General features: G+C 37.4%; 1 long non-coding RNA gene across 1 annotated transcript; it reads right to left on the reverse strand.

Annotated features, from left to right (window-relative positions):
- Positions 1-1,097: 1,097 nt before the first annotated feature.
- On the reverse strand, positions 1,098-8,573 carry LOC131506123 (uncharacterized). The gene is made up of 3 exons (XR_009258742.1): positions 8,153-8,573; positions 6,327-6,374; positions 1,098-1,388 (listed from the first exon to the last, which is right to left on the reverse strand). It is a non-coding gene; the product is annotated as an uncharacterized LOC131506123 (long non-coding RNA).
- Between the last annotated feature and the right edge of the window lie 17,520 nt (positions 8,574-26,093).

Consider the following 26,093-nt stretch of genomic DNA (forward strand, 5'->3'; position numbering starts at 1 on the left):
CTGGGGTAAAATCAAGATATCAGCTTAACTGAATTCCTTTCTGGAGAGAATCCTCTCTAAGGAAAGATCTGTTGCTTTGCCTTTTCCTGATTCTAGAGGCCGTTTACATTCCTTGGCTTGTGGTCCCTTTCTGTCTTCAAAGTCATTAACATTGGTAAAAAAGTCTCTACTTTTAAGGATCTTGTGAATAAAGATCACATCCAGGTAATCCAGGATAATCTCTCCATCTCAGGGTTCTTAACCTTAATCACATCTGCAAAAATCCTTTTATCCTTGTAATATTCACAGACTCTGGTAATCAGGGTGTGAACATCTATGAGAGAGGCATTCTTCCTCCCACAGGCCATCCTCTAATCCCCAAAGATTCAGGTCTGTTCGCATGCAAAATCTATTCACCCCCTCCCTAAGTCTCCCCAAAGTCTCAACACATTGCAGCATTTCATCTGAATTTCAAAAATCCCAAACCACATCTAAATTATGTATAGGTGAGGCTCTAAGTATAATCCCATCCCTGGCAAAATCCCTTTCCATCTATAGACCTGTGAAACTAGAAAACCAGATGTCTGCTCTCAAAATGCAATGGAAGAGGAGGCTCAGGAGAGCAGTTGCAGCCATTCCCAATCAAAAAGGGAGAAAATGGAAGAAAAAAAGGAGTCACCAGTCCCAAATAATTTCAAAGACCAATCAGGCAGTCCCCATTAAGTTTCAAGCCAAGCACTGATCTGTAGTTCTTGTTTGGTTCTGTTCTCTGGGCTCACAGCTCCACTCTCTGGGCACTGGGAATCAGAGTATGGACATCTTTGATAGGCTGTATTTCTGCCCATCACAAGCATCGTTATCATTAGATTTAGTATTGTTTTTTTTACGAATCTTCATTTAGTTGTGGTTCTTCAGCTCTGAAGTTTCTCCATTGGCACCAGTCAAGAGGTTAATTACTGTTACATAAATATACAATTAGTACTTGAGGAACTCACCATTTTAAGGAACTTTATTGCACATCATTTCATGGTAAATGCAAATGTACCATCTAATTTCTCTTAGATGGAAAAGAGTGCACTCCCATTTTTGTATACAGATCATATTGTATACATACAGAACTTTATACACAGTTAATGTATTCAAAATTACTGACTTCTAAAATAGAATAAAATAAAAATAAAATTATTGATTTCTTTCAGGCCCAAAAGTTCCTATATTATGCTTCATTTTATGAGATAGGCAAAGTTTTACAGCTTCTAAGGTCATCATTCTTGCCCTTTAAGGACACTGGAAACTCCTGCCTCCCAGCAGGTGGCAGCAAATCAATATTCGATAAGGTGTGGTAAAATTATTATATTCTTCTTGTCCTAATAGATGTTCTGGGTGGTGCAGACTGCGGCTTCTCCTAGCTGCAAGAGCAAGAAGGCTATTGTCACCAGATGGTAGGAATTTATATCAATTTATCAACTACTTGGGAGAGTGTATTTAATTTATGTGACTAAATTTTATTATATCGTTATATTAATTGTTCTTCATTGCTTGTCTCTCACAGAACCAAAAGTCCATTTGTAAGCAATTTTGTTCAAATAACAATAATGATCATATGTTGTCTTCATAGATAAATAACTCTCCATAGCCATTATTTGGCTAATATCCATCAACACAACACAGCATGTCAAAAGGTATGGGATACAGATAAAGTATTCTTAGAGGAAAAATGCATACCTTTTTTATTACTTTATGAAAAAAGAGTAATCAATGCTCTAAGTCAAGGTCAGCGAAATGGTCCACAGGCCAAATTTGGGGCAAAGCCTGCTTTTGTACACCCTACACAGCTCTTAACAAAACTCATTTAAAAATGGAGACAAATTACCAGTATCTAAAATGGAAGATCACTAAAGATCCTACAGACATTAAAACCCTGGTTCTCAACTGGAGATGTTTTGTCCCCTAGAGACATTTTTGGTTCTCACAATGGGGGAGGCTGCTACCAGCATATAATATATAGAAGCCAGGGCTGCCGCTATGCACAGAAGAATTCCCCATGGCAATTTTCTGGCCCCAAATAGCAATAGTAATGAGGCTGAGAAATTCTAATTAAAACCATCAAAGGAGAATATTACAAATTTAGCTTAATAGAATTCGATAACTTAGAAGAAATTGATAAATTCTTGGAAAAACAAAACTTAACCAAAACTGACTAAAGAAGAAGTAGAAAAATCTTAGTAGTTGTACATCTATTACAGAACTTGAATTCATAATTAAAGAACACTTTGCAAAGAAAACTCCAGGCCCAGATGATTTCACTGGTGAATTCTATCAATACTTAAAGAATATAAACTGTCAATCTTATATAAAGTCTTTGAGAAGACAGAGGAGGAGAGAATAATACCCCACTAATTTTATAATGACAGCAGAACCATGATAGAAATGTCTGACAAAGACATTAGAAGAAAAAGATCACAGACCAATATCACTCATAAATAAAACTGCAAAAATCCTATATAAAATACTAACACATTGAACACAGCAAAAAGGATAAAATACAGTGGCCAATTGGGGTTTTTCGTAGACTGCGAGATTTGCTCAACATTTAATGACTCAAACAAGGTAGCTTGCCATATTAATAAAAAGGAAAAAAAATCATATGATCATTTCAATAAACACAGAAAAAGCATTTGACACAATTTATTGCCAATTTATGCTGAAAACATTCACAAAACTAGAAAGAGAACTGACTTAATTTTATAAAGAGCATCTAAGAAAGACCTGTAGCTACTATCATGCTTAATGGTGAAATATTCAATCCTAGGATTGGGTAAAAGGTGAGAATGTCTGCTCTCACTACTTCTATTCAACTTTATGTCCTCTTAGATATTGCAATAGGCAAAAATAAATTAAAATTATAAAACATGGAAAGATTAGAAAGGAAGAATAAAACTGTCTATTCACAGAGGTCTGTATAGAAAATTATTCTTTTAATGTTTATATTAGAGAGAGAGAGAGAGACAGAGCATGAGCATGAGCAGGGGAGGGTCAGAGAGAGAGGAAAACAGAATCTGAAACAGGCTTCAGGCTCTGAGCTGTCAGCACAGAGCCCAATGTGGGGCTCGAACTTACAAACCAGGAGATCATGACCTGAGCTGAAGTCAGACGCTTAACTGACTGAGCCACCCAGGTGCCCCAAATGTTATTTTGAAAAACTATTAATTACTTGTCTTTAGATTAATTACTGTCCATGTAGAAAATCTTGGAGATCTACTGGAACGAATAATTAAAGTTAGCGAGCACAGGATAACAGATCAGTATATAAGAATCGGTATTTCTACATATTAGCAAGCACCAATTAGGAAATGAATTTTTAAATATAACATTTAGGGGCGCCTGAGTGGCTCAGTCGGTTAAGCGTCCGACTCTTGATTTCGGCTCAGGTCATGACCTCATGGTTTGTGAGTCTGAGCCCCATATCAGGCTCTGTGTGGGCAGTGCTTGAGATTCTTTCTCATTCGCTCCCTGTTCTCTCTCTCTCTCAAAATTAATAAATAAACTTCAAAAAATTATTTTAAAAATTTAAAAATAAATATAAATTTAAAATAGCATTATAAGTATCTAGAAATAAATTTAATGAAAGATATATGAAGACTGTACTACTGTGAAACATTGCCTAAATGGATATGTATGTGTATATATAGACAGACAGACAGATAGATACATAGATAGATAGATCTCCTATATATATCTCCTATTTGTGCACCCAGGGCATAAACCAAGAAAGATCATATTCTTGGCTTTAGAACAGCCTCAATTAATTTGTAAGGATTGAAATTGTGCAAAGTATGTTCTCTGACCACAATAAAATTAAAATGGAAGTCAATACTAAATTTCTGGAAAATCCCCAAATCTCAGTAATCAAAGGCATAGACTTTCTAAACTGCTAGCCACAGAAGTTCATGTTGACACTAAAGACGTTTTTCTTCTCTCCACAGCCAACTGAATCATGTAGGAATTGATTATGGATGTATTAGTGCCACATTCTAACCAACTGTGCTAACCTGGCAGTGCCCTGAGATTGGGGTATGCTGTGAGCAACTACAGACGGCTGTTATATACTTGAGTATTGCACTGAAACAAGAGTTACAGCATATTTAAAATTCATGAAATCATTCCCATTTCTTGCTTTCTTTCCCTCACAGTCTGAAAATACTGATGAAAAATCTGGGAACAAGACTGTGGGTGTAGTTGACAAAACAGAAAATCTGTTCCTGGACAGCTTTTGATGAATTTAATAAGTAGAAAGATAATGAACATAGACTGCATTTGCATAATGGCATAACGAAAATTCTTTGAACCATGCTAACTATCTGGGGAAACTACACTTTGGAAACTGAATGTAAGATTCTGGTCCTGGCAAGATTACCCATACTATCTAATGGTGTGCATGGTTTTAAAAGGGTAGGGGGGAGGGCATGGCAAATATCCCACATGCTTTATTCTCATTGATCTTAAATAACTTTTCATCCAGTTTTTCTAATGAAATAATTAAAATTCATTTTCAAATAGAAAAATTTCAAGCATCCAGATTTCATCCTAAGTGTATCTCTTTTAAGGACTTATAAGAGCATACATTTTGGGGGCACCTGGGTAGCTCAATTAGGCATCTGACTCTTGATTTCAGCTCAGATCATGATCTTGCGGTTTGTGGGATCAAGCCCTACATCAGGCTCCACAGGGAACCCACTTGGGATTCTCTCTCTCTCCCTCTCTCTCTCTCTCTCTCTGTCCCTACCCAGCTCATGCTCTTTCTCAAAATAAATAAATAGACATTAAAAAAAAATAACCTTTAAAAGGATATAGGACTATAAATTATGTTTAATATTAAAAGGTTTTTTTTTCTACCCTTGAAAAGAATTTTAAGTTACCTCCCCCCACCAATAATTACTTATTTTGATGGTCAGTTATGGTTAATTCAACCAGATAACTTTCAAATTTCACTTTGTAAGAATAATTTAGAAGACCTTACCAGAAGTTTCCTTCCTTTTTTCTGAAAAGACATTTTTTGTGTAAATGTTCTTTCAATATCTACCTTTTGCAGTTTTTAACTTCATGCTACTTCCGATCATTCTGAAAATAATTCTACCATTTTAGCATAATTCTCTAAAATCTCAGAGGAAGTCTTCTTCTTTGGTGCCTTTTCTATTCTGGATTTGAACATAAAGAAAAAATTGAATGTGATGGTTTGTTAACAGCTAATCACAACTGATATTATAGAGCTATTTGATGGCCATTGTGCTATTGTCATATTAGTAATTGTTCCTCATGACATTCCTGTGAGATAGATGCTACTCGTAGCCCCATACTTATGAGGAAATGGAGACTCAAGGAGATTAACCATTGCCATATCATAATAAATGGGAAAGCCAGGGTTTGAGCTCTTCGACTGCAGTGTCCTCATAATTAATCATTGGTGTTTATTAGCTCTCATTTTGCTGTGCATTAACTAAAGTAATAGGATTGTTGCAGATCCCCCACCTTATTATGGGCTCTCCAGTTCCAGTGTTATCTCTATATAATGTGGCAGGTTTTCCACTGTGATACACAGTTTCGCCACATGATGGTGCCAATGAAGTAAGAAGCCCTTGTGCTGCTAGTATTTGACATTAGGCTCAGACCTAAATATAAAAGTCAACAGAAGATAATTAAAGGTGTTAAAAAATAAGATTGTTTTTGAAAAAAGCGACCACAAGAATTACAGTGTAGAATGTCTTTTTAAAACATAAGGAATGAAAAGGTCGTAACTATAAAAAGGGTAAGAGTAACTGACTCATAAAAGTTAAAAATAAGATAAAAGATGAGCCTTTGTATTCATAAAGAAGTATGTGGGACAGATGTCAGAGACTTCCCACAGGAAGGAAAACACCAAAGGAAATGAATTAAATGAGAGCAGGTGACTTAAAAAAAAAAAGAAAGAAAGAAAGAAAGAAAAGAAAAAAAGAGACCAGCTGTATAGTGATGTAGCTCCAGGGTCAAATGGATAAGTGTTCCAGTAAGATTCCACAGTAAGCACAAATACGTTAGCAAAAGCCTGTGAGTAAAGATTTTAGAGGCCTTTTAATACACATCAGTATTTCTTTTTCTAATCAAGATAAGTGTTACTATTTTTTCCTCTGCAATATCAATGATATAACTTACTGTGGAAGGAAGAAGCACTGTTTTTAGAAATTTATTGAAATCAATCTGTATACATTCTGTTAATTACAGCTATTCCAGTGACTCAAAATGTCACTGGACAATCAGCATCACCTAAAGTTGTCACAAAAGCAAGTTCTTTGGCCCCACCCCAGATTTACTGAATCAGAAACTCTGGGCATGGGGCTCTTCAGGTGCTTTGAATGCATCTGAAAGATAGAGGTCCAACAGTATTAGTTAAGAAAAACAAAGAAAAAAAGAAAAGAAATCCATCTAAACATTGTTAATGCAAAGATATTGAAAATTATAACATTAAAGGAATATTAAGTAAATAATGGAATGTTATCAAGGCATTTAAACAATTCGGATGGATAGATTTTAATAATGAAAAATATACATGATATAATGGAAAAGTCAATACAAAATCGATCTGAATCATGTAAAAACAGTTCTGGAAAAAACAGAAGGAAACAAGCAAGACTAGTTAACAGTGGTTGCCTTGGAGTGATGGAATTATATGCACCTTCTTTTTCTGCTTCTTTATATTGCAGATGCTGTTTTTAAAATTTCTGTGAGGAGCCATTTTGCAAAAAAAAAAAAATCTTATAATGATTAAAAAAATAAAAAGAGAAAGAGAAACTTTCTAAAGTCAAAATACTACATACAAATTATATTCTTGCCCATTTGTCCCTATAATATGGTTAATTAGGAAAAAAATTGACACAGTAACAGTCCAAAGCATTAAGAAGAAGCACAGTTGTGATGTTGCTTACTGGAGAGACAAAAAGACACAGAAAGACCACAGAGTTGATGTATTCAGTGTTGAAAGTGGTACAGGAAATTACATTAGAGAGTGTGAGAAAGTAATCGGTTTACATACAATAACCACACGCTTTACTCTTTCAAGTACATTAGTCAAAATATTAAGCATTCTAAAGTAATGTAAAGGAAAATGCCTTCAAATTTAAAAGAGAGTAGGTTTAAACATGTTACCCCTAAGAAAGATTCCTATTTTATACCTATGTCATTTGAATGAATGGCCGAATAACTCAAGTAGGAAGAAAATGTCTCTGATATCACTATAATTTTAAAGATTAATATCTATGTTTATGTATATCTTGAATGTTAGACCCTACATATTCTTTTTTTTTTTTTTTTTTTTTTTTTTGACTAGCATCTGCAAAATATATAAAATTGAGGGTTGCCTGGGTGGCTCGGTCAGTTGAGGGTCTGACTTTAGCTCAGGTCATGATCTTACAGTTCGTGAGTTTGAGCCCCACATAAGGCTCTGTGCTGACAGCTCAAAGCCTGGAGCCTGCTTCAGATTCTGTGTCTCCCTCTTTCTCTGCCCCTTCCCTTTTTGCGCTCTGTCTCTGTCTCTCTCTCAAAAATGAATAAACATTAAATAAATTTAAAAATATATATAAGATTGATAAATATACTAGGCCATTAAATCTTATTAATTTTTTAAATCTCAGTAAATTTTTTGAAAATCTGAAATTAAACAGACCACATTCTCTAAAAATAATAAAATACAATCAAAATCAATAATAAATGATCAAATAAAAGGGAAAAAGGAAAAAAAACTATAGGCCTTCAGAAAAAGAGCATGTGAAATAATAGAATGGGATACATCCAAAATTGAACTCAAAAACAAATTTATAATTTAAATCTTTTCATTATTTGAAAAAGAAAACCTAAAAATAAATGAAATATTCAACTCAATAAGTTAGAATTTTTTTTTTAATGATAAGAAAGCAAATAAAGATAAAAACAGAAATCAAAGAACTATGAAATAAAAACTAATAGAGGTATACATGGACCAAGAGTTGTGTCATTGGAAGAAAAGTACTACAAAAAGTCCTGGCAATTTCGAATTAAAACACACACACACACACACACACACACGCACACACACATTAAATATGAGGAAGGGGACAGAAACACAGGTTGAAAATAATTTTTTAAATTGTAAAATAAAACCTACCTTTTCAATCATGACAGATTACATTATTCAGGCCAACCCTCTCAGCTGGAGGGAAGAACAACTTAAAATAGCACAAAAAGCAAGTTTTTAAAAGCAACAAAGATCTGATGAGACAGTAAGGAATTTCCAGGCCAAAATCTAAATAGAGAAGGAATCCTAGAGATGTTAGCAGAGCACTTCAGTTGCTTTTGCACTAGAGCGTTTGCGAAACTAGGCAAACTTTCACTTTAAGTGGACTTGGGGAGGGTGGACAACAGAAATCAAAGCCCAGGGTTTAACCAAGGTGAAGATCTAAAAGGAAACTCTTCCAGAATAAAGCTAAGATACTCAAACCATATTCCCTCAGTCTAAGGATGAGCCAAAGGTTAACCTACCCCCATTTCTGCAGGAAGGCTTCCTTAGCTCTGAGCAGAGCAGGGAAGGGAAATAAAAACCATCCCTGAGAAAGTTTTTTTTTTTTTTTTTTTTTTCCTGAGAAAGTTTTAACTAGATGGATGCTTCAGGAGCTTGCATACCATATTCACATCACTGAGATGGTTCCGAACCCCTTAAGCCATGAATTTAAGCTGTTTCTGAACTGATAGTGTACCTATGTATCGGACAGAGGCAAAGATATCTTTACTTTAGGCCAATGGGAATCCTCAAAAATAATTTTCCAAAGGAGAACAAAAAGCAGCTTACAGTCAAAAGTAACAGAGTACCCTGGGGAAATCCTCAAGAATGAAAATCAGCAGAAACAACAAACTACAGAAACAAAAGAGTACGTTGAATTCGACTTTTTCAGGGATAGATAATATAATTACTACGCTCACTACTACACTTTCAGGGATAGATAATATAATTACTACGCTCATTTTAAAAAATGAAAAACAAGTTTAAAATATCTTCAAAGGATAGGAAACTATAAAATATAGGCTAGCATATTTGCAAGAAAACTAAACAGAACTTCTAGAGATAAAAAAATAATTAAGATAAAAACTCAATTGGAGATTTAGCAACATATTAAGAAATATTTGAATAAAGAATTAGTGCGTTTGAAGATAGGGAAGAGGAGATTATCTGAATGCAGAGATACAAAGAGGTGCTAGTTATGAACAGGAGTTTATGTAACATGGGGCTTAGAGTAAAAAAGTCTACCACATGTCTAAAAACAGATCCATTTAAAGAGGAGAGAAAAAGAGATGTGGCACAGAAAGTGGATGACAATTTTCCAGAAGTACCCAAAACATTCAAAATAAACCTCCACCTGGAACCATAGTGTAATAGCAGAAAGCAAAATCTTAAGATTATTTTAAAAGAAGCCAGAAGAAAAAAAAAAAAAAGACATATTCAAAAGATACTCAGTTAGATTGACAGAAAATAATGAAAGTCAGTAGATAGTGAAATATCTTTAATATGCTGAAAGGAAATTACTGCTAATCTAAAATTCTATATCCAGTAAAACCATCTTTCCAAAATTGAGGGTAAAATAGAGACATTTTAAAACAAAAATAAAATGGGGAGAGTTTATTACCACTGCAAAATCCCAAAAAAGAAATTATGAAAGATAAAATTTGGATTGAAGGGAAAAGTGATTTGAAAGGAAGAGTCTGATAGGCAAAGGAAACAAAGGGCAGAGGAAGGGCTAAATGGTATGAGTGAATATGAACAAATATTGCATGTTTCAAACAAAATGATAATGTCTAGTGGCATGAAAAACAACTTAGACTTAAAGTCTATGAAAATAATTAAATGTTATTTGGGGACAAGAAGTAAATGGACTTAAAAGTGTGGTAGGTCCTTGTAGATAAATATATTAACTTTAGGCTTCAATAAGTTAAGTGTTCGTATTGTAATTTCTATGTCAAACACTAAAAAAAATGGGGGAAACTGGAGTGATCAAAATAACTAAATCGACCCAAAAGAAGACCCAAACATAGAGAAAAAAAAATAGAAGAAACAAATGCAAAGCACAAAATAAAATAAAATGGTAGGTTAAAATGATTTACACAGAGAAGCCCTTATCTATTAGCAATTACATTTAATATAAATGGATTAAATACTTCAAGTTAAAAAATTGTGAGACTGGGTTTTTAAAAATCAAACTATATGCTGACCCGAGACACATCTAAAACATAAGGGTACAGAAATGTTGGAAGGAAGAAAACTGGCAAAATTCAAATAAGGTGTGTGGTTAGTTTTATTGCATAAATTTTATTGCATAAATATTAATATCCTCTTTTTGATAATTGTACTATGATTATGTAAAATGTTATAATTAGGGAACTCTTAGTGAATGGTATATGGGAACTCTGTACCATTTTTGCAACATTTCTAACAGCTCAAAATTATGTCAAAATAAAGATGTACATATGCACATGATGCAGTAATGCCACTCCCAGGTATATACCACAGAGGAATGTTGACCCTCATGTGCCTGGAGAAATGTGTGAGAATGTTCATAGAGGCATTATGCCCTAAAACAGAGAGACACAAATGTCCATTAGCAGAGGAATAAATAAATTGTGGTATTTTCAATCTTTTTTTCACGTTTATTTATTATTGAGAGACAGAGAGAGACAGAGCATGAGCATGGGAGGGGCAGAAAGAGGGGGAGACACAGAATCTGAAGCAGGCTCCAGGCTCCGAGCTGTCAGCACAGAGCCCGACCCTGGGTCTCGAACTCACAAACTGCAAGATCATGACCTGAGCCAAAGTCGAATGCTTGACTGATGACTGAGCCATCCAGGCTCCCTAAACTGTGATATTTTCAAATAATGGAATATATAGAACAATGTAAATAAATAAACTACTGCTACATGGATCAACACTAATGAGTCACAACAAAAAATTCAGTAAAAGAATCTAGGCATAAAATCTTTATGCTACATGATTCCATTTAAAGTTCAAACATAAACAAATTATAATGTTTATGGATACATATTTGGGTGGGGAAACTAAGGGGAAAAATAGAAAAGTGATTATTTTATTTATTTTTAAAAATTTATTTTAGTTTTTAGACATAGAGCACATACGTGTGAGCGGGGGTGGGGGGGGGAGGGGAAGAGAGAGAATCCCAAACAGGTTCTGCACTGTCATCACAGAGCCCAATGCAGGGCTTGAACACACAAACTGTGAAATCATGACCTGAGCTGAAACCAAGAATCAGATGTTCAACTGACTAAGCCACCCAGGCACTCCAAAAAGTGACTATTTTAAAAGTCACCATTCTGGTTACCTTTAGGAGTTGGAGGGGGTTGTGTTTGGGAAGAGGAATAAGGGAGCTAAGAGAAGGCATAGAAGCTCGTGTCCCTTACCCATACTCTGCTCTATGCATCTCCTCATCTGGCTGCTGATTCATATCCTTTATCGAATCTTTTAATACACAGGCAAACTGTTTCCCCTAGTTCTGTGAGCCACTCTAGCAAATTAAAAGGACCTAAGGAGGAGGTTGTCAGAACCTCCAATCTGTAGCCTATAGGCCACAAGCACAGACAACAGCCTGGGACCTACTTGTCACTGGCATCTGGAGTGGGGAGTGGGGAGTGGGGCACAGTCTTGTAGAGCAGAACCCTTAACCTGTGGAATCGGATGCTGTTTCCAGGTAGATAGTGTCAGAATTGAGTGTTTTGTGTGGGGTTACCCCTAACCCATGTTGGACTAGGGTCTGGGGAACCCAAAAATAATTGGTGTCGTTAGAGGCAAGAGACAATGGAAGGAAAACTGAAAGTATAGAGAGGAGATGAACTTATTTAAGAGCCCAGAACAGGAGAGCATCTAACATGTTTACCCAGTTTTGTTGTTATTGTAGTTTGTCCCAGAGAAATCTGTTTCTAAAGAACTCCATTGGTAGATAAACGACTTCGTTCCAGATAAATTTTAAGCAAAGAAAAATTAGGGTTACTGGATTTAGCAAATAAAAATGCAGGGTCTTATGTAATATTCAGGACATATTTATATTCCAATACTAAAAATATATTTATAGTTTACCTGAAATTCAAATATAACTAAGCATCCTCTATTTTATCTGGCAACCTAACCTAAACTGAAATGCATTTTGGACTTCAAGTTTGATGGTTACTTGCCACAATTATTATCTTAGGACAGTGGTTCTTAACTTTGATGGCAGATTATAATCAGCTAGGGAGCTAGTCTCAGGGGTGGGAACCAGGCATCGATATTTTTACAGTCAACCCTCTCTACCCTCCACCTCTCTCCCAACCAGGTGATCCTAATGTGCAAGATGTAGAAAAATTGGATCAATGGTTTCAAATGTTTAAATATTCTCCAGTTTACACAAAATTTCATAATGTGAAAAATCAAATTTCCAAATAGTTACCATAATCTAATTTAATGTCTTTAAATGCATCATCTTAACTTGACAGCAATATATGCAATATATTTGACATGACCACATCACTTTACAGGGATCCTGGTTTTTTTTACTACATTTCTCCGGAAACGTTCAAGCTTCTTTTCCTCTCATTCAGGAGAAAAATTGCTAAAAATTGCTATGGTATAAAAGTGAGCTAAAGGCTCTTCCCTAAACTGAGATGAAAAGCAATTCAATGTATTTTTTTAAATTGTATTTGGTGGTGGACTTTTATTTCAAAGGAGAAAGAAAGAAATTTTTAAAAAACAGATTATATTAAAGTATGAGAATTGCCTTAAAGCGTAATTCAATATTTATCAAATTGTGTATTTCTGCTGAACTCAGAAGAGTAGCTCTGGTCTCAGAAGACTAATATTAAACTGTTCATGATAAATATCCTTAGTCCCCTTTATACCAAATTCAAATGTTTCTTTGGTTCTTTTTCAATCTCACAAAAAAGGGAGACAAGACTGAACTGCTGAATGATTTTTTTTTTTTGAAATCTCATACACTATTTCAGCTTGTTAGAATAAATAAGAAATGTCTGTTTATTTAATTAAAGGAACTCCATTGGCTGTGTTAGCCTGTCTTCCTACTGATAGAAAAAGAAACTATACTTATAAAAGGAAAGGATCTAAAGTTGTGGGTTCAATTTCTCTTACGTTTTTTAGTCTATTTTGACAGTTGTTAAGAGCATCAGCCAATGTTTTGAAAATGGTTTATTCTGAGCCTTGAAATAACCATTGCCAACCTCACATTTTAAATCATTATTTTCCGGGGTTCCTGGGTGGCTCAGTCAGTTAAGCATCCCACTTCAGCTCAGGTCACAATGTTATGGTCAGTGAGTTTGAGCCCTGCGTCAGGCTCTGTGCTGACAGCTCAGAGCCTGGAGCCTGCTTTGGATCCTGTGTCTCCCTTTCTGTCTCGGTGCCCCTCCTCCCACTTGTGCTCTGTCTCTGTCTCTGTCTCTGTCTCTCAAAAATGAATAAACGTTAAAAAAAATTAAAAAAAGAATAAATCATTTCCTCCCTAAAGATAGTTGATGGAGTGCCTCCAAAATATCTCATGATTATTTATTAATGCAAATTGCTTATTGCTTACCCTAAATCCCGTAGTCTCATGGAGAAAGCCTGCTGGTCACCCCGACAGGGGTACTGGGTACCTGTGGTCAACTGCTGCACTCTATCTTCAGCCTGGCAGGCTCACACTTGACTTAGGATCTCTCAGGTAGAGACTCATTTTAAACACACTCATGGACACTAATGGGTGTGACCAGAATGCCAATTTATTGATTGGTTATGAAAATACATCAGATACTTGTCAATAATTCTCTCTACAGGCCAATTTCCCTTTGAGGCCAAATTTCAGTCAGAAGAGGAGTAAGACGATTTTAATGGTTAGTGTCATTGATCTATAACACCTGATACACCAGCTTCATTTTAAGGTTTTATCCCCTATATTGTTGATCACCAGTTTTTATCGATATATACTTTTTTATTTTTTACATATATCTAAGCATTCAGTCAGATTACAGTTGAGTGTTGTTGGGCAAGAGTACATTTCTTTATCTTGTGTTATTAATAAAATGATGCTTCATAAGCTTTTTTAATGGCTTACTCCAGAGTTTACCCATCTTTTTCTCTTTTCATGTCTTGAGAGGCATCTCAACACTGAACAAATGCTGTACAAGAACCAAAGTCTTGTCTGTCTCATTTACAACTGTAACTTCAGAGCTTAGAACAGTGCCCGCAATGTAGGTAAGCGCTAATAATAATAGTAATAGAAAGAACAAATGCTGTCTTTAGTTATTTCTACACTTCACAGATGTTCTTAGAAAAAAGAACATGTCCTAAGTACTCATGGCTGATTTCTCTTTGAGGATCTCAAAGGAAATAGCTCACGCAGCACTTGCCTTTGACCCATCAACTTAAATGAGACCTTTCAGCCTCCACTTTCTTATTCTCTCTCATCTTTTTTTGTCCTTCAGCACTTACCACAGTTGGTAGCTTGCAATTTATTTGTGTTTATTTCTATAATCCCCAGAAGGTAAAGACTGTCTGTTTTATATATAGTCTATATCTACAGCCTGTGTGCTGTAGGCTTAATGCTATTTTATAACAATCAGCCAGATCTATCTTGAAGTCATGGGAGGAATAACACATGGCTTGGGGATTTGGGATATCAGGCTAGTTGGATGCTGAGCTATTTTGGCAGGTAGCCATCCCAACACCCCAAAGTAGTACCTCCTGGGGAAGTGCTGCTCACAGACAAACCAGGGGTCATTGGTAGGCTCCCGGCCATATATAGAAGGAAAGAGCAAGGGAACAATTTAATGTTCACTTGGTAAATTTGAAAGTTAAGATTAATATTATATTTTCTATAAATCTAGTTGCACACCTAATAATCACTGTGTGCCTGAAAGTTGTTCATCCCGGCTATGGTGCATAGCATGAGCATCCATTCATGGTGCACTTTGCCTCAACTATTGAATTTTATACATTTAAATGCTATTTACATCTGTAACTTTTACATCTTTCACTGCATGCTACGATAGCCAATTCACAGAAATAAATCAAATGCTTACAGGTACTGAAGTGTAAAAGTAATGATGCAATGATAGTGTAAATATAACAGAACTCTGAAAATGTAAACAGTGAACAAGAGCCCGATGCAAAGTTCGAATGTGAAACTGTATATGCGAGAACAATTGAATCTTGATGAATACGTGAAAATTGGATTTTATCAGACCAGCAATCAATTTGCCTCTAGTCTCTATTGCATTGTCTGTTACAAAACTTTGTTAAAGAATGGCAAGAAGCCACAGAAGCTTTTGCATTGCTTTCAAAGTACCATGACCTTTCTGATAAACCAATTGAGTTTTTCCTGAACAAGCACAAAATAATGCTTTCTAATATGAAATGGATAAATTCTGTCATTTAAAGGTGAAGGGACCCAAACTAAAGAAACATTCGAAATTGCACACCCAAAACCAAAACCAACAACAAACAGATAAGGAAGTCACACTAGTGCAAAAAACTTACGATCCCAACTATGAGGGTAATGATAATTACCAGGCTCAGGAAGAAACGCAAATTAGCCATTGGGAATTTCCTAATCAAAGAGGGCCATTGTGCATCACGTAATATTAATGGCATATAGCGCAGAAGGGCAATGTCTATCACGAGTGCATGCTAGCAGACATTTGGCTTACGTTTGGAAAGAATCACAGATGTGCAGAGTATCAATCAACACTTGGCAGAAATGTGCAGAAATGTAGAAAAGGGAGGCGCTCCGGGACTTATTTGTGAGTTTGTTGCTTCACCCTTGTGCTCGAGGAGATTTTTCACGTGCATTTGGCAATTGTTTTGTGAGCCATGATGCAGGCTGGGAAGACACCGACAGCACCAGTAATGTTTTCAATAAGGAAGTGTTTGCCTATTTGGATAAACTGTCCCTTTACCTATTGCTGCATCTTAGAACACAGTCGGTGAACGTGGTTAATGTGTTCAAACTGTGGTCACTGAGTGTTTACCTCTGAAGCGTGCTTTGTGAAGAAACTGGCAGTAAGCACAAGCTGCCTTTTCCACGCAGAAATAAACTATTTATTGAGGTGAAAGTGTTTAGACAAGCTTTTGAAATCAGGGATGAGATAAAAGCATTTCTTCATGACACTAGTAATGCCATTTTTTTTTTTTTAAAGTAGGTTTTTCAAGTGGCACATTTCAGTGATATATTCCACTTTTAATAGCCTCAGGCTATCATGTCGGAATGTAAATTTTATCATTTTAAATATTATCACTATCAGGATTTCTTAAGAAGACCAAGCTATGGTATAAATATTTTAATCCACAAGTTTGATTTTAACACTTGATTTTTTTCATTCATTGGAGAAATCCAAGATAGTATGGTACTTACCTGTCATGTTCCCCCCAAATGAGATATAAAAGAGGAAGCAATCCAAATGCTTTTCCCAAACCTAGAAAAACACTTTTTAGAGCCAAATGAAATCAAAGTGGGGTAAGATTCCATTTACCATCATCTCTGAGGTTGAAAGAAAACATTCCAAGCATTAAGTATGGTGTGTTTTTTTTTTTTTTATCCTAGTGCCTGACTTATCACCGAGAGAGAAATCAGAGCATACTTTCTGGGTATATGTTTGAGCCATATATTTAGAATTATTAGACGGAGGTCCTGAACAATTCTGCCAATCTTGATAACCAATAATTATGGTTAGTTCTATTTCAGTAGAAATACAGTAAGAAAAGACACTGACTGGATGTGAGCTCTAACCTATGCCTCAAGCCTTCCATCTTTTAGACAGTCACAAAAACCTTGATGAAAGATGACGAACAGTATCATCTTCTTCACTGATATAAGGTGATTATTATTAATTGAACACTATCTTGTTCTGGATGAACCTTGGAAACATTATACGAGGTGAAATAAAGCCAGATGCAACCATGCAGATATTTCATGGTTTCACTAATCTGAAGTACCTAGAACAATCAAATTCATAGAGACAGAAAGTAAAATAGGAGTTACCAGAGATTCGGGGGGCAAGGAAGAAGGGCAATGGGGAGCTGGTGTTTCATGAGTTTCTGTTTGGGGTGATCAGAAAGTTCTAGAAATCGATGGTGGTGATGGTTGCATAACAATGCAAATGTACTTGATGCCATTGAATTATACACTTTAAAATGATCAAAATGGTAAATATTATGTATATTTTACCAAAGTAAAAAACTGCTTTTTTGCTATTTTAAAATTATAATGAAAACATATTTAAATATTCTCCAAATTGTTAGTCTTATGTGTGCCAACATCTAGCAGTGGTCTGTGCCAGCTCTGGAAATTTGTCTCATTAAGGACATTCGAAGCATCATTTCTACAGAATGGAGGAAGTGAGAACCCACTGAAAAGGCCAAGAGGAGGCCTTGAAGAAGTAAGGCCAGGAGGTGAAAGTTGGAGCTCCTTGTACTTTGCTGTGGGAGAATCCACTCTTCTTATCTGAGGAGATAGAGTCCAAAGAGAAATTTAACGTTTGGGTTTCTTCTCATGGAGTACAACTCGGTCCACTGTCAGGCAATGGAAGCATATCAGTGGCTGTTTATTTGATAGTTCTGTATTTATTTCGAGTTTTAACTCAGGCATATTAAACTGAAAGCCTTTGGTTGTGGCGTTCTTCTCTAGGCACAGTAATCAAAATAAGAGGCCTTTGGGACTCAAAGCAAAGGTCTTCTTGGACTTTACTGGAAGTACGGTATTTCCTAAAGTGGGCCTTGGAGTGTTCATAAGTGTTCCATGAAAATAGGTATCTGGTAACTAAGCAATTGCTGCCACAGGTTTCTCCACTGCAGAACTTTCCAGAGTGCATTTTGAATCAACAAAAGAGTCCTTTTTTAAATGTTGCTAATATTGCCATAGGTATTAAAATTGACCTCTTTTTTGTTTTTCACACAGCATTTTGTGGGACCTGTGTTCTGGGAAGCACACTTTGGGAAAGGTTGGTCCTGCAGAACTGTGATATTGTGAATTACAATACGAAAAACATACTTGGTCTGCATCCCTATTTCTGGCACAGAGATCCTAAAACCCTTGGAATTACTAAGTGATAAGAGCAATAAAAGTGTGTTGACATGCATAACAAACCCCTTTCAACCTCACCTAAGTTTATGTTACTGGGGTGACTTTTGGAAAGTACCTAAGGCTGGGTGCTGGTTGCCAAGGGGATCAACCAGTTGATTAGAGTGTTGAAACTTTCTGTTCCATCACACTGACCTCCGGAGATGGGAGAGGAGCTGGAGATTGAATTCATCACCAATGGCCCAAGATTTAAATCAATCATGTCTGTATAATGAAACCCCCGTAAAACCCCCAAAAAGATGGGGTTTGGAGTTTCTGGGTTGCTGAACACGTGCAGGTGGTAAGAGAGAGGTGTGTTCACAGAGCATGGAATTTCCACCCTTTCCCCCACACCTTCCCCTATGCATCTTTCCCTCTGGCTGCTCCTGAGTTATATCCTTTTATAATAAACCAGTGATAGAGTAAGTAAAGTGTTTCTCTGAGTGCTGTGAGCTGCTCTAACAAATTAACTGAACCCAAGGAGGGGATCGTGAGAAGCTTTGATCTATAGCTGGTGGATCGGAAGGAAGCACAGGTGACAACCTGGACCTGGATTTGGCATCTGAGGTGTGTGGGTGGGGGAGGGAGGAAGGAACTTTATAGGACTGAACCCTGAGCGGGTGGGATCTGATGTGACCTCCACACAGATAGTGTTGGAATGGAATGGAATGGAATGGAATGGAATGGAATGGAATGGAATTGTAGAACCCAACTGGTGTTGGAGAATTGCTTGGTGGTAGGGAGAAAACCCATACATTGGAATTGTTGTCAGAATTAAAGGAATCATTCTTACTGCCATTTCTTTGCTTCTTGCCCATGTTTTACATGATCGCTACAGGTTATCAGCGGCTCAGTTGCTGTCAAATGCCCTTAACACTTTTTGTAATACAGTAGGTTTAAATAACATTTATTGTTTTTTTTTCTTATTAGGAAAGCAATACGATCTTGTTGAAGAAAAATTGGAAAACACAGACCAGCAAAAAGAGTAAAATAAAACACCCATGATCCCACCATCTAGGAGTAATCGCTGTTAACAATTTCTAGGTATCAATTCAGCCCTCTTCTTATTATAAATATACACATTTATTTACTACAAGAAGACTATTCAGTATACACTTTTTAAAACCTGATTTATAAATTTAACAGTCTACCACAAACTTCTTCCCATGCCAATAAGTGTTTGTCCACAGTATAATTTTTAAAGGCTAAACAAATTCCATCTTTGTAATTGCATAAATGTAATATTAAAATGCAGATCTGAACTATTGGCACAGACTTTGTAAGTTCAGGGAATACATAAACGCCCTCATTTTATCTCTCCTGTGTTGCATTTTAGTGCAATTTTTAAGGAAAGATTTGGTCAGCTTTTCCTAATCCCTTCACAGCTGCATTTTGACTATTTAGATATAGTCACAGCTGATCAAGGTTATGTGTGTCACTAACATATTTGCCTATAATGTAGTTCTTAGATGAATCCTGAAAAATGACTATAATTTCTAGAGACACCTGTTAGCAATTTACGGATATTTATTTATGCATTGACTATCATCTCATTGCATACTCTGGACTACCAATGGTAGTTAGCAACAGAAAAGCAAAGTTTAAGTTAGGGAATGGGAAAAATGCAAACTTTCTTCTAGAAAAGGAATTTGTCTTTTGAATTGAAATCTATAGAGAAATCACCATCTTTTCCAAAGATGATGCTACCTAAGTATTTCCATGTGCCACCCAAAACCTTACGTGTAATTATGTTCATATTTCAAAGGCTCTCGGAGATCAAAAGGGATGAGGACTGCATTCTGCTGGCGGAGCCACTGTTTTCAGGAAGGAAAGGATATGTCGGTGAAAGGGATAGCCTTTTTCAACAACTCCAGTAAGGCCCCTCCCCACCATGTCCTCATGTCTCCTTTCTGACTGCCTCAACACCACCCAAAGAAGTCATAGTACAGCAAAGTTTTCTGTGAGCTTAACTATCCCACACCTGAGTTCCCCGTCTGACTATGATGAGAAGGACTGCTTCTCTGGTGAAATAAGAAACTCTCTTAAATCTGAGGACCAAGTGGGTCACTGACTTGAAGATCCTGAATGCTAGAGGTTTACTCCAAAGTAAGAATCAAAATTATGAACACAATTAAGGATACTTTGAAATTAAATTCAAAGATGGAAGTGTAGATCTTTATTTTAAAAGTACATGGCAATAGGGAAATTATTGTTTCTAAACCATAAGAAATTTTTTTTTAATGTTCATTTTTCATTTTTGAGAGAAAGAGAGAGAGAGAGACAGCACGAGTAGGGGAGGGGAAGAGAGAAGGGGGACAGAGGGTCCAAAGTGGGTTCTGTGCTGATAGCAGAGTGTGGAACGTAGGGCTCCAACTCACGTATTGTGAGATCATGACCTGAGCCTTAGTGGGACACTCAACCTACTGAGTCACCCAAGCGCCCCTGAACCGTAAACATTTCTAATCAAGTATAAGAATAAGCACAAACTAATAAGAGAATTAAAGATCACACCCTTGGTTTATTGATCACATACAAGTATTCCCTTTCAATTTGCCAAATCACTCAGGCCATTTCTAAGGATATTTCTATGGACCTAGAAAATAGATTTGTGTTTCTGCCAAGGAGGGCTTTTATTACCAATAAATAAACTACATACACATGCACATGTGCACATGGACACAAGCTTCCATCTAGTTTCATAAATAACATTTCAAGAGCAGTAAACACTATTGTATATTAGTGTTTATATATTATATAACATATATAAGATACTATTGTATATTAGTTCTAGAAACTTTCTCAATTTAAAATGAAGCCAGGTTGGGGCGCCTGGGTGGCTCAGTCGGTTAAGTGTCTGACTTCAGCTCAGGTCACGATCTCGCAGTCTGTGAGTTCGAGCCCCGCGTCGGGCTATGGGCTGATGGCTCAGAGCCTGGAGCCTGTTTCAGATTCTGTGTCTCCCTCTCTCTCTGCCCCTCCCCTGTTCATGCTCTGTCTCTCTCTGTCCCAAAAATAAATAAACATTAAAATGAAGCCAGGAGCAAAGTCCCAAAGAATCTTTAATTAATGCTCAAAAAATAATTGTTGATTGAAACTCTGTTCAGTCAACATGCCTCTAAGAAAGAAAATATATATTTGCTGACATAGAAATATATTTCTATTTTCACTTAAAATGACTCATCTTACTTGCCTGTGCTTAGTTTTTCTCTTGTCTTTTCTCTACACACACACACACACACACACACACACACACAATTAGATAATAAGTACTCAAAAGATATTTCTTGAACCAATGATCCTTAGAATTGGAAAGTATATGTAGATGACCTGAGCAGAATTATTTGTTAAGTCAAGACACTCAAGGGAGACAAAACTCTTAATGAAATGTATATATTTTGAGAGACTTTTAGATCGGAAAATGACCTAACAGATCTTTCCATCCAACCCCTTTATTTTACTGATAAAGGGACTCCCACCCTGGGAAGTGAGGTCCAGCCATCCAAGGCCAGAGAGCCATCTGTTGGCAAAGCTGATCCTCAAAGTCTCCAGGACTCCCAGGTCTCCCGATACTTAGGCCAAATACTTTTCACTCCTACTGTATCATTTCTCACCTGTTGTGTACTTAATGAAATCTACACATGTAATAATAATATACATACATGTTTATAAACTATACACTGGCATTTATTGAAAGTTATGCTACTCATAAATCAATTCCTCACAGAAACCTTCACCTATCCCTCAGACTTGTCAAAGCCCCCATTCACTCTCATAGACTAATGTCCCGCTCATTCAAAGCACTAACTCCAGGCATAATCTTACGTTTTCTTGTGTGATCACAAGACTGTTAACTCTGTGAGGGTAGGAAATACATCTATTTTTGCTCACTGTCATATCCCAAGCATCTAGCACAGCGTCTGGCACTAAACAGATGCTTAGTTAAGGGGCACCTGGATGGCTCAGTCGGTTAAGCATCCGACTTTGGCTCAGGCCATGATCTCACCCTCTGTGGGTTTGAGCCCTGCGTTGGGCTCTGTGCTGACAGCTCAGAGCCTGGAGCCTGCTTCAGATTCTGTGTCTCTGTCTCTCCCTGCCCCTCCCCTGCTTGCACTCTGTCTCTCAAAAATAAATAAATAAATGTTAAAAAAAACCAAACAGATGTTTAATTATATATTGAGTGAATGGTGATCATTGGTGCTAATGACTGAAAAAAATGGGGAGTTAGTGTACATATGCATGTCTGTGTGTGTGTATATATATATACATATATATATACACACACACACACACCATTATATATCTACCTATATGTATATAATTTATTATAGGAATTGGGTGACATTGTGGAGGTCGAGAAGAGAGATGTGAGATGAAGAACCAGGAAAGCCAGGGATATGATTTGGTCCAAATCCAAAGGCCTGAGAACCAGGAGCACCAGTGTCAGGCAGGAGAAAATGGAGGTCCTACCTCAGGCAAAACAAACAAATTCATCCTTTTGTTGTTGTTGTTGTTGTTGTTGTTGTTGTTGTATTTAGGTCCTCAACACATTGGATGGTGCCCACCCACATTGGTGAGGATGATCTTCTTTACTTAGTCTATGGATTCAAACAATAACCTCTTCTGGAAACGTCCTCACAGACACACCCTGAAATAATGTTTTACCAGCTCTCTGGGCATCCTTTAGTCCAGTCAAGATAACACATAAAACAAACCATGATCATGATGCATGTCAACACTGGGGGTACTTCTAACTCCCTTGTCATTCATGGGCCACTTAAAACTGTTCTTTTATTTTAAGTTAATCCATTTATTTTGAGAGAGAGGCAGAGAGAAAGGGAGAGAGAATTCCAAGCAGGCTCTATGCTGTCAGCGCAGAGCCCAGTGCAGGGCTCAGTCTCATGAACCATGAGATCATGACCTGAAGTAAAATCAAGACCCAGATGCTCAACTGACTGAGCCACCCAGGTGCCCCAAAACTGTTCTTAATATTTCATATGTATAGGAACCTCATGTTATTTTGTCTGTGGTTATATTTCCTGTCCTTCAAGGCACAATCAAGCCCATTTGCCTCAAGTTATGCTTTTGTGGATTTTCCTTTCACCACATTCTGGCCCACTTTTTGATGTGTGAGAATTCCACAGGAGACCTTATTCAAGATGGCAGACCAAAGCACACACATGGAGCTCCACTCTCCTTTCAGATACCATTAATATTGTCATAAAGTAACCTAAAATTAAAAATAAAATCTCAGCAATAAAAAAACAAATGCAAGGGATCCATCAGCAGATAAGAGAGCTCAACCCATTTCTGGAATTTGTGGGAAAGGATGAAGACTGTGACCATGAGGCTGAGAGGAAGCAGCAGCTGCCTAGAACATAAAAGGTGAGAGAGCTGTAGCTATGGGAAGGGACTGGCAATGACAGACATCACAGCACAAGGAAGAGAAGTGAGGTAGAGAACAGAAGGACTAATATTTAGAAGAGTTCTGTCATCTCCCTCTCCAACTTTTGCTTGCAGAACTGCTTCAGCCTGGCCATTACTCTAAGATACAGAAATTGGAGGATTGTTCCCCCAGCAAACTCTCTGGGAAGAACTGGGGTAGCCACTATGGTCTTGGACTCCAGAATAAAACCCTGCTAATTTTGGCATTTAGCATGCTGCTAACATACAGCTAAGAAGGATACCTGCTGAGCAACAAGCCCATTGCTAACACTCAGAGGGTGTCAGGCTTCTAATTGGCCTTTTTATTGCCTTTTTTGTCAGGATGAATGGAGAATAAGAGGTCAACATTCATTGGAGAAAAGCAAGCACCATGATGTAGAGAGTCCACGATTAAAAATCCACAGCAACAACAATGAAAACCCAGAAAAATCTACAGCAGGAAAACATTAAACAAGATATTTAAAATTTTTTCAGAAAAAAAAAGATATTTTGGGAAATAAAAGGTATTTCAGATTCACTTTGAGATAATCTACATGAAAAAAGATACATGTTCTTAAAATAAAAGGATATTCATAAAACAAGAATAGGATCCTAGTGAAGAAAAACAATCAAGAAACAATAGGTCTTGAGGGGCGCCTGGGTGGCTCAGTCTGTTAAGCGTCCGACTTCGGCTCAGGTCATGATCTCACGGTCTGTGAGTTCGAGCCCAGCGTCGGGCTCTGTGCTGACATCTCAGAGCCTGGAGCCTGCTTCCGATTGTGTGCCTCTATCTCTCTCTCCCTTCCCCACTCATGTTCTGTCTCTTTCTCTCTCTCAAAAATAAATAAACATTAAAAAAAAAAAATTTATGGTCCAAATAAAAAGTATGCTAAAATCAAATGTTATTTTGATTACACAAAAGGAGAACCCATTTGAAGTTGACTCTAGAAACATTTCCCTCCAAGGGATGAGGTTGTTGTGATGTTAGAACCACAGAGTCACTTGGCTCTGGATGGATACTTTCTATGTAGTTATGATAACGTTAATGCTGTTTATTGGTTTGGAACATTTAGAATCAACCTGTGTGCAAATCACAGCAGACTTGATTCTGCTTAAGGAACACAGTGTAAACGCCATCAACCTTGACATTGTACAAATAGAGGTTCTGGTTACAAGGCCAGGAGGAGAAGCTGAGGGCAAAATGAAGGAAACAAGAATCATGAAATTGCTACCCTGGGCGGAGGCAGGAAGGGGATGTGGGAGCCGTAGAAGTTAGCTACGTCATCTATCACAGGGCGGAATCAATAAAAGAGGTCTAGAATCGATAAATCAAGAAATAGAAGTAGAAGCTTATTATTTAGAGCTGCAGAGATGGCAACCAAAAGAAAAACAATAGCAGATGACAATGGGTGCCTCAGGGCAGCCCAACCGAGAAAGGGGAGAGCAGAAGGGATTGTTGTTTTGCAAGAAGTCTTCTGTACTATTTGTTAATTAATCACAGGAATGTCACCTTTATGAAAAATTTAAACAATCATATTTGTAAACAAAATCTCAAACCAAAACGAAAGGCTGCATGAGCTACGTAAAAGATGCAAGTTAGACAGAGGGCACTGTAGTAATCCTATTTACAACAGAAATTCAAGATTACTATCCAGCCTCCTTCTCCTGCCTACGGCCTCAGTAAGGCCTCCCGAGATTTGTGCTTGGGGGTCAACATTCAGCACCTCGCACACAGCTGGCCTGGTGACTGGGGAAGAATGCTGGAGGACAAGTCAAGTATCATGTGGTAATAACATCTGACCCCTAATCAATAGCACAGGGCATTTCTCCAACTTGCCTGGCTTCTCAGGCCATCTGCCTTTTGGCCACTCACATGTAGTCAGCTCCCATCAAACAGCGGCTTGGCCACTATGTGAAGGAACCCAGAGGGAGGAGACTGTTCTGCCAGTGACCCCAATTCTATTAGAGTGTCACCACACACTGCAGGTGATTAAGGCTTGTGTTGGAACTGTCCCAGGTTTTTTTACTTCCTCGTCGCAATTTCCTGGCAGCTGTGCTCCAAGGCTAGATGAAATCTTGACTCTTACCAGAAGCCACTCTCAATAAACATTTGCTGAATAAATGCTTGCATACATGAATGAATGATTAGAAGCCAGAGGAAAAAGCCTCCAAGAGAGGCTTGGGGCGAGCAGGACAGCAAGCGGGTACTAGGGATCTTTGCAGGTGGGGGAGAGGGGTGGGCATGCCAGGCGGCATGTGGGGGATGTGGGGGCGAGAGCAGGCCACGGACAGCTGGCTTTTCCTATTAGCTTTCTCTTTGTGCCGTTTGCTCTGAAGTCTTCTTTCTCTCCTGCCTTGTGCCACTCGGCCCCGGGACCTGGGCTTTCATGTGTCCTCCTGGCCACCCTTCAGTTCTGTTCAGCATCTGCAATGCACATCCTATGTACATAATTCTAATACTTGGCTTCTCCACATTCACAGAATGTTCCTATCATTTCCCTTCTTGCGTTTCTTCCTGCATAGTGTCTAGCCTTTTTTAGGAATTACAAC

The sequence above is a fragment of the Neofelis nebulosa genome, chromosome 3 (genome assembly GCF_028018385.1).
Source record: "Neofelis nebulosa isolate mNeoNeb1 chromosome 3, mNeoNeb1.pri, whole genome shotgun sequence".
NCBI classification, from domain to species: domain Eukaryota; kingdom Metazoa; phylum Chordata; class Mammalia; order Carnivora; family Felidae; genus Neofelis; species Neofelis nebulosa.